Below are 10,140 nucleotides of genomic sequence, written 5' to 3'. Positions count from 1 at the left end.
TAAGATTTAGTTATTAGCTAGGTGGATTATTTGTTTTTAGGTTGGAATCTTGGTCATTTAGGTCGTGCTTTTTTTTTTTTAATTTACAACCACTCAATAAAAATGAATGATTAAGATTTGTGAAGCTAAGTTAAATTTGAATTTGTTTGATGATTGACAAACACAACACATTAAATATCATATAAGAATCAAATTCTTATATATCATGTCTCAAATAAAAAATTAATAGGTAGTGTTTTTGATTACCAAACAACTGCGAAAGAACTAAAGCTTTATTATGTCTACCAAAGGATTTGAGTTGTAGAAGTTCTATGCACAAAGTAAAAGCCAACTTTAACTTTAACTTTAAAAATAAATTACTTTTAAGATCTCTTTCTGCTAGTAATAAGGGTGTCATTTAAAGACATTTCTATGTTTAAACACTTATTTATTAAAAAAAAATCGTATTTCAATTCAAAAACACTAGTATGAAAATATTAATTAAATTTGTGCTACAATATCCTATTAGATAGAGTTAATTATCAGTTATTTTAATTGAAAATATTAGGCTGAATACATCAATAACTCCTTAAACTTATAAATTTTACTTTAACACTAAAATTATGACTTGTTTCAATTAAGCATCTTAACACATGATAAAGTGTTTTATTAGAGGTGATATATTTTAAATTGTTAACTTTTACATAACAGGTGTTTGAGAACATGCTCAAAAGATTTTACAAAATTATGAATCGAAAGTGTCTAATATAAATAGTTTATTATGTGTTTCTATACTCAATTATAATAAATCATAATTTAAGTGTCTAAATGAAATTTATCGAAAAATTTAAAAGGTTGAATTATACTGAGAACTCGCCCAAATTAGTGAAGGGAAAGCATATCCTAACTAGTCAACAAATAATGATTTTTATGATTTGACCAGATTCATATTTATCACTTTGGTAACTAACTAAGATTAGTTAGTTAAAATAAGGTAAAAAATTAAAATGTTACTAATAAGAAGGCAAGAAAAGTTACGGCAAGTGATTGTTAGGCCACATCAGAACCACATAGGAGTAACGAGAACATAGACAAAATTTTTATGTATATATATTAGACAGATTTATAGCTAAAATTAAACTTTTTCATCATTAAGAATTATTATTCTTTTAGAAATATCATATATCTATACCTCCTAACAAAGAAAATGATGAGGAAGTTAATGATGTTGATGGTGACTCTGATTATCTGTCTCCTAACGATGGAGATGATGTGGATGATGTCGATGGTGATGATGATGATGATGATGGAGATTCAAGAGATGACGATGATTATGATGATGAAGCACATAATCATCTCATATATCTCCATCATTGTCATGATCATAATCATCATCGCCGTCATCCTCATTGTTTCCATTAGGGGTGGGTTCTTCGGTTCGATTTTGCTAAAGTTTAATTTGATTTTTCGATGTTCAATTTTGAAAAAGTGTGCACCATATTTCAAATCAAACTAGATCGGTTCAGTTTGGTTTTTTTCAACTTCGATTCAGTTTATTTCAGTATTTTAAAAATATTTTTTCAATACAATTAATTATGATTATTCTATATATGACTTACTCATTAGTCAAAAGGAGAGATTTATTGAGTCTAGGCGTGACATCTAAATTTCTTAGGTGAAGTTTATCGGGTATTTAATGGAAGTACAATATTGATAAACAACTTTGACTATGTCTTTGTTCCAAATTAGTTATATAGGTAATCTATATCTTTTTCATTCTATTTAGATAATTTCAATATTTCATAGAGTAATTGGAAATATACAAAGACTTGAAATATAAGTACTAAAACTCAAAAATGAAAAAACTAGTCTTTTATAATGAAAGCAAGAAACTTCATTGGGTGAAAAGAGCAATGGAAAGTGAAGCCTGAAGGCAGAGGGGTTGCGGGGTGGCAGTGAGCCCTAAATTTCGTTTAATTTAGGCTCTAAAATTTGGGGCAAATTTAAAATAGGATCGGGTTGGATAAAAATTAAAATGTTTTGGGTCAAAATATATAATTAATATAATTTAAAATATTATTTTAAATTTATTTAATAAAACTTTCGTTCTTTGGTGCACCATGATTTCGTGATCCTTACACCGAACACCGAACCGAAGAATCGAAGTTTTCGAAAAAAAAAACCAACATCGAATCGAAAAACCGAAAAACCAACACCGAAAAACCGAATTAATTCAATTTGATTCAATTTTTCGATATTTATGCCCATCCCTAATTTCATTATTATTTTTATTAGAAGGCACAAAATCAGGTCATCACGATCGTCATCATCTTCCTCATCATTTACCTCATTCCTTCTGTTCAAAGATGTAATATAATCCCCATAATATCCATTATCCTTACTTGGTGACTAATTAATCTTCTCCACCACTAAAATCAATCATCATGTTTCATTTACAAATAATAATTATTGTATACTTGTCATCGGCCGTATCCATATCATTAGCTTGCCAAAATGATTTTATAAAAAACAACAATTTTCATTAAACTCAATGATATTTTCATAAAATTAACTACTACTATATTAGAAAATCTGGAAAAAAAGAAAAATTATAGATCAAAACAGAGATAAGATTTAGAATTACAAAAGCTATAGGACATTCAAAAGCAAAAAAAAAATTAAAGAAAAAATGCTAATTGTAAGAACTTTGAAAAAACATTTCGCACAATACTGGTTAATTACACTTTTGACTAATATAATTTTTTTATTTTCATAAATTTTGTGTCAAATTAAAAGAAAGAGAATACTAAATATCAGATAAGTGAATAAGCTTAGTCATCTACCTAATATACCTTTCTGCATAAGGAAAAATAATAATAATGGCATGTATATTTTTTTTATATTAAATTTTTCCATGTTAGTAGGGGAATTAAATATAGTGAGAATAAGTACAAGAGGAGGGCACAGTTCTACCTCAAAATACAATACAAGGATAAAACTTTCATCCTTGACAAAAAAAGGATTACGAGATTACTATCTACAAACTAACCCCCGCAAAAGAACTTATTTTTTTGTAAGTTCATATGTTCAAGAGAAATCATCCTTGTTTTACCAAACTTCTTGTGGTTAAAAAAAAAAGCGCTATTGAGTGTCAAGCTACAAAGAAAGAACATATGAACAATTACTTAACAATTAGTATAATATTTAAATATGTAAACGTTTTTGAATGTTTATTATGGAAGACTTTACTTAATTTTCTTCCAAATTGAGCTAAGAATCATATACCCTCCAAAAGAAGCTTTGTTCTTGGAATGATTTACTATACTTTATGGTGTACGTTAGGACTCTATCTCTTCCATATTTTATTATTGGTCTATTTTATTGATTCTACGTATTTGAGTTTGTAACACTAAATCACTTAGTGCTCTATCTCTTCTTATATGGCGCAAAACGGAGCCTTAAAGCAGATAACAGACACTAGGTGAAAAAAATAATAATATTAAAATAAAGAAAAAGGACACTAGGTGAAAAAAGTTATAGATGACAACCAATTAAACACACTTTGAAACTTCTAAAAAAAAACTACTAGAAACTAATAAAACCTAGCAGCCGGGAGGGGGGGGGGGGTTACATGTAGGACAACCAATATTCGTGCAGTAACCTAGGTAGACACTTTGTCAAAATGTCTATAAGTTGATCCTTAGAACTCACATGTTCTATCTTGACCATGCCTTCCTGTATCTTATGTCTGATAAAATGACAATCACTCTCTATGTGTTTTGTTCTTTCGTAAAACACAAGGTTGGTTGCTATCTGCAATGCTGCTTTACTATTAATGAATATCTCCATTGGTTCAATAAACTCACTTCCCAACTCTTTCAATAAGGTTGTAATCCACACTACTTCTGATACTGCATTGGCCATACTCCTATTTTCAGCCTCTGCTGAACTAGAAACTACACCTTGCTTATTTGATTTCCATGATATCAAAGAATCACCATATTTAACCAAGAATCCTGAAATTAATCTTTTAGTGTTAAGAGCCTGTTTGGATGGACTTATTTTAAGTAACTTATGAGTTGAAAACAGCTTATAAGTTAAAACCAAACAAGTAGGTGCAGTCCAACTTTTTTTTTGACTTATAAGTTGTTTTCAACTAATAAGCTGCTTAAAATAAGTCCATCCAAACAAATCCAATTATTTACTATGGCTTATTTTAAGCACAAAATGACTTTAAATTGGTCAGTCAAACACTCAAAAAAACTGAAAACAGCTTATAAGTAACTTATAAGCCAATCTAAACGGGGTCTGAGCCACGATGCCCAATCTGCATCACAAAAGACGCTTAACTTTTTTGTGTTGTGGCTCCTCAATAGTATTCGAAGACCTGGTTCTCTTTTTACATATAGCATTACTCTGAGTGCTGCCTCCCAATGTGATTTATTTTGTTGGTGCAGTCTGGATGGAAAAGGTAATATTTGGCCTTGTCAATGTCATGTACAACATCTTTCCTTCTAAACTCTGATATTGCTCTTTGTACTGCAAAAGTTCATCATCTGATTTTCTTGTCAAATTGTAACATCTCGAAAATTTTTATGTCAAGATTCGAACTATTCTTCATATGCGTATAGACTCGAACTGAATGACTTTTAATTGTATTTATGGGTTAGGATCAATTTATAAGTATTTGAAGTGTATTAGATGTGTTTTAGGGTCATAAGGGATCTCTAACACCAAGCCAAGTCCAAAGAATTTCTATCGACTAAGTTTTCGTATGAGACCGTAGAAGGGTCAACTTCAAACGACCATATATCCTAAAATAAAATGAATTGGGTGGCCTATGAACTATAAAATTAAAGGTCTTTGAGTCTTATTTCCAACGCCACCAAGATTGTAATTTTTAGAGTTCGGAGTAAAAAATTATGTCCAGTTGACCAGAGAGGTGCGAGACAAGTGTGCCACGCAGGCCTGGCGCGGACATGGCCAGTTTTTCCAGATTTTTTTTGACCAGAGAGGTGCGCGACAAGTTCACGACGCGGGATTGGGGCGGACTTGGTCAGTTTTTCCATATTTTTTTTTACCAGAGAGGTGCGCGATAAGTCCACGACGCGGACCTGGCACGGACTTGGCCAGTTTTTTCAGATTTTAGTAAGGAAAACTTGGACTATTTCCTATTATATATATACAATCTTGGACGCGTTTTAAGGGTATTGTTGCAGTCTTTAGCCTCCTCAAAACTACAAACTTCATCCTCTTCTCTCTCAAATCATCTCCAATAAAATCCTCTCAAACTCAAATGATTCAAGCTTCCCATTGAAGACCTAACATCAAGACTCCTCCACTTCTTCTTCAAGTTCCTCTTTAAGGTATATGGGTTTTCATCCATGGGTCCTTCCACCCATGGAGTCAAAATGTTTCTCAACCTAGCATTTCAATTCAAAATGATGAAATCTTATGGGTTTTTACATGATGGTTCCAAATGCATAGCTTATGGTATATTCAAAGTTTATTTACTCATATTGATATATATATATATATATATATATATATATATATATATATATATATATATATATATACACACACACACACATTGACTCTCAATTTCAAGTAATGAGTTTTATGGATTTTCATACTATGATTCCAAATGTATAGATTCTTGAATATTTGAAGTTTATTTGTCTATATTGACTTATGTTGATTCTTATTTACATAAAATGCAAGATTTATCAAGGTCCTTATTTGAAGGCTTGAAATTAGTTTCGAATTATATTGGTGGGTTGTTTTAAGATTTTTTAAATGATGAATTCCTTCACTCTCATGCATGCTAGCATTGATTTAAATGACTTGAAAGTTGATTGTTTTGAACCCACCTAGTTTCCTATGATAAAGTAAAGTTGAAATGAAGTTTGACCCCAATGAATGTTATGAAGTAAATATTTATGAAGGGGGGTCTTTATGAAATGATTGATTGATGAAAGGGCTTCTTAGCCAAAGTAAGGTTTCAATGTGAAAGAACAATTCTCAAATTGAATCAAATGAAATATTTAAGGTTATGATATGACATGTATGACATCCCTATAGGCCGTCAATGCTTTTGAACATTTTTCCAAAAAGGAAGGTCCGATTAGCATGTTACCCGGAATACCATCACTAATTGTAGACCTAATTTTCTTATAAATCAAGGTTCATTAGTAGAATGGTAAATAGGGCATGACAGCCATGATGATATTATAAATCAAAGGTTTTCATGAGCTATTCCACCGATTGATGTTTTAATGTTAAAATTTCTATATTGATTTTCAAAAGCTATTCCGTGGGATTTGACCTAGCAACAAATGTAGCATGTAGATGAGGACTCGACCTAAGGAGTTCTTAAGTAAAGTCTCATGTTGCATTAACTATGTGCTATCATAGGAGCCCTTGTCGGCTAGGCCTTTGTAGCCACCAAATGTTAAATAATTGAATGTAAACTGAATGGAATTCTACCCGGCAAGTAGTCTCCCCGTGCCAACGTAGGGAGTTATGTTGGATTCCATGTTATAGCTCGCATGGTCTTAAATGTCGGTTATGATCACTTCCCCACAAAATGAATGTTTTAAGGCTTCATATGATGACGTCTAATGCATGTATTCACTTATGCATATTGCTTACTCATGTCTCTTTTATGTTCTTCATTTCATAGCATACTCACATATTTAGTACATTCAAAGTACTAACGCATACTTATGCCTACATGATATCACCATGTAGGAACCGACGTCGCTCCTCGACCTCCTCCACGTGGCTAGCTCGAATTAGTTTGAAGATTGCTTGTGATGAGTTCCCATGGTTCGGGAACAACATCCTTTTTATTTTAAGCTTATGTTATGTAGAACATGAAGACTTTTATTAAGGCATTTCTTGACACTTATTTTGAGGGTGAGCCAATGACATGTCTTAGCCCCGCCAAGTCTTTAATGTAGAAAGTATGGTTGGACATAGAAAAAGATGTTATGTTGTCTTTGACTCTTATTAAATGTGAAGACCCTTAGTCCCTACATCTCTTTTGTTTTTCCGCTTGATTTATTTATCATTACCAATGAAATGCTTAATGAATGCTAAGAGGCTTGGGTGAGGTACCTTCGGGTGTCTCATTCACCGTGTCACGTCTAGGCTCTAGGCTTGGATCGTGACACAAATCATCTAACTCATGTGTTATTAACTTTATGTTTGCCTCAAGTGGTGTCCAGGATGGTTTTACACTTCCTATTTCCAACTATGTAATGAACTCCGGTGCAAATTTTCTTTGATTGACTAGAATCCCCTTTCCAGATCTGCTGAACTCCATGCAATAAAAAAAAAACTTGAGATCACTAATGTCCTTAATCTTAACAGCCTTGTGTAGAAAGGCATTAGTGTGTTCTATAAGTCCCATGTTGCTTCCTGTTACCAACATACCATCCACATAAACCAAGATTACTACAATATCTGACCCTTGCTTCTTGATGAGTAATGAGTGATCCATACTGCTTTGAACAAAACCTGAGTGCAGTAATGCTTCACACAACTTTAAATTCCACTGTCTACTTGCTTGTTTAAGTTCATAAAGGAATTTCACAAGTCTACAAACAAGTCCATCGGACTCCCCCTGGCTGGGAAATCCATCAGGCAAATGCACATAAACGTCATCATTCAAGTCACCTTGGGAAAAAGCATTATAAACATCTAATTGACAACTGAGCAGCCAAAGATAAGACAGATCTCACAGTGGTTATTTTGCCCACAGGGAAAAATGTTTCATGAAAATCAAGGCCTTCTCTTTGGGTATACCCCTTAGTCATCAATCTAGCTTTAAATTTTTCTATATCACCATTGGACTTTAATTTTAATCTTATACACCCATCTACAGCAAATAGGAAACCCTGGAGGCAAAGGGACCAGGTCCCAAGTATGATCGTCATAAAGTGCGTATAATTCAGAATGCATAGGTTCAACTCACCTGTTGTCTGCTACTGCTTCCTGATAAGAAGTGGGCTCTATAATGGCTGAGAAGGCTCCTAAGTATTGTTGATAGGATGAGGATAGAATTGTATATGACACATAATTTGAGAGAGGATGTAGAGTAGTGGTATTGGAGGGCTTAGTGACATAATCTGATAACCATAGAGGGTACGAAATCAGTTATCCTTTTAACTCATTCGATTTAGAGGTACGAAATCAGTTATCAACTTAATAACTTTTATTAACACATACCCCTCGGTTTAAAAAAGAATGATCTAGTTTGACTTGGTATGGATTTTAAAAAAATAAAAAAGATTTTTAAGTCTTGTGGTCCTAAATTAAAGTTATGTCAAATATATCAAAATGTCTTTTAACTTTGTAGTGTTAAACATACATGCCACATGAAAAAAACTAAAATTAATGTGTTGTCAAAACAGGAAATGGATCATGAATATATAAAGTTTGATCAATCAAATTTACTCTATCTAATCTAGGGAAAATATATAACCTTTTTTGATGATTTAATAAATATGTATAAACGTTTAACGAATTTTTTAATTTAAATACATTTTTTGAGAAAAAGTATCGAGTTTCCTTTCTGAACTCTGGAAAAGAAATATTCCTTAATACAATAGGCTCAGAATATACTTGTTGAGATTTTAATATTGAACCTAGTCTACATTGTTATCCAAGTGAAGGCAAATATAGAGGGAAAACATTCCATGCAGAATAAAATTCACTCAATGTTATATTTTCTGTTGAAACCTTTCAATTTACAAAATCATAAAGTAAATTGGACAAGATCTAGAATATCTTTATAATATATATACCTCCTCCGTCACAGAAGAGTCAAATGGTGTGAATTATCACATGATTCTTTAAATTTATTTAAAAGAAAATTGACATGCATAAAAAAATATATGAAAAAGTTGTATTATATAGTTCAAGAATTAGCTAGTGAATCCATTATTTCCAGCAAATTGATGAAAGAAAAAAACTAGAAGATGGTAATTGATTAGGTTTTAATTTGTACATATTAAATGTAAAGTTAAAACCTCAGGTATGAGAATTAGCCAGTGAAACCATTACTTCAACACATGTAACGAAAAAAGTGAAAAGGTACAAGATGGGATGAAAGGGAAAAGGTCTGGAGAAGGAATTACTTTTTTATGATATTCTCAAACTTTAATATTACCCATATTTGTAGCCAGATTCAATATAATGTCACCCCATATCCCAATTCAAACTCCACTTTCACATCATGCATGGAATTTGCGAACAATATATAGAGGAGTGTATGTTGTAACAAACTTAAACAAACAAGTGGAAGAGCAAGAGTAGTAGTTGGAGATGATCGATGAATAATAAATGGCTCTCGAGTCTATTAAGGTGTTCCCAAGAGTTCTCTTGACCACTTCATGAGGGTTTAATTATTTCGTTGTTTGATTCCCTCTTGAAGTGTTTGGGGGAACTCTCGGGTTCAATTTAAAATTTACACAAACAAGTAGAAGTGCAGAAGTACTAGCTAGCGGAAAATGATGAATGGAAAGATTTATATCTACATTGATTAAGGTGTTCCCGCGAGTTCCCTTGACCACTTCATGAGGGCTAATTACTTCATCGTTTGATGTCCTATTGAAGTGTTTGGGGGAACACCCGGGTTCACTTTGAAAATTACTCAAACAATTAGAAGTCCTAGAGTAGTAGCGGGAAATGATGAATGCAATGATTCAGGTAAACATCGATCAAGGTGTTCCCGAGAGTTTCCTTGACCACTTCATGAGGGGTTAGTTCCTCCGTTGTTTGATGACCTGTTGAAGTATTTGGGGGAACTCCTGGGTTCACTTTAAAAATTACTCAAACATGTAGAAGTGGAGGAGTACTAACAAGAAATGATAAATGTAATGATTTAGGTAAATATCGATTAAGGTACTCCCGAGTTCCTATGACCACTTCATGAGGGCTTAATTACTTCATTTTTTATGTCTTGCTGAAGTGCTTGTGGGAACTCGCGGGTTCACTTTGAAATATACACAAACAAGAAGAGTGCAAGAGTACTAACAAGAGATGATGAATGCAATGATTCATGTCTACATCTATCAAGGTGTTACCAAGAGTTCCCCTAACTATTTCATGAAGGCTTAATTACTTCATTGCTTGATGCCTTGCTAAAGTGTT

Source organism: Solanum dulcamara, chromosome 2 (genome assembly GCF_947179165.1).
Source record: "Solanum dulcamara chromosome 2, daSolDulc1.2, whole genome shotgun sequence".
In the NCBI taxonomy this organism is placed as follows: Eukaryota; Viridiplantae; Streptophyta; class Magnoliopsida; order Solanales; family Solanaceae; genus Solanum; species Solanum dulcamara.
This window is presented reverse-complemented; position numbering follows the sequence as displayed.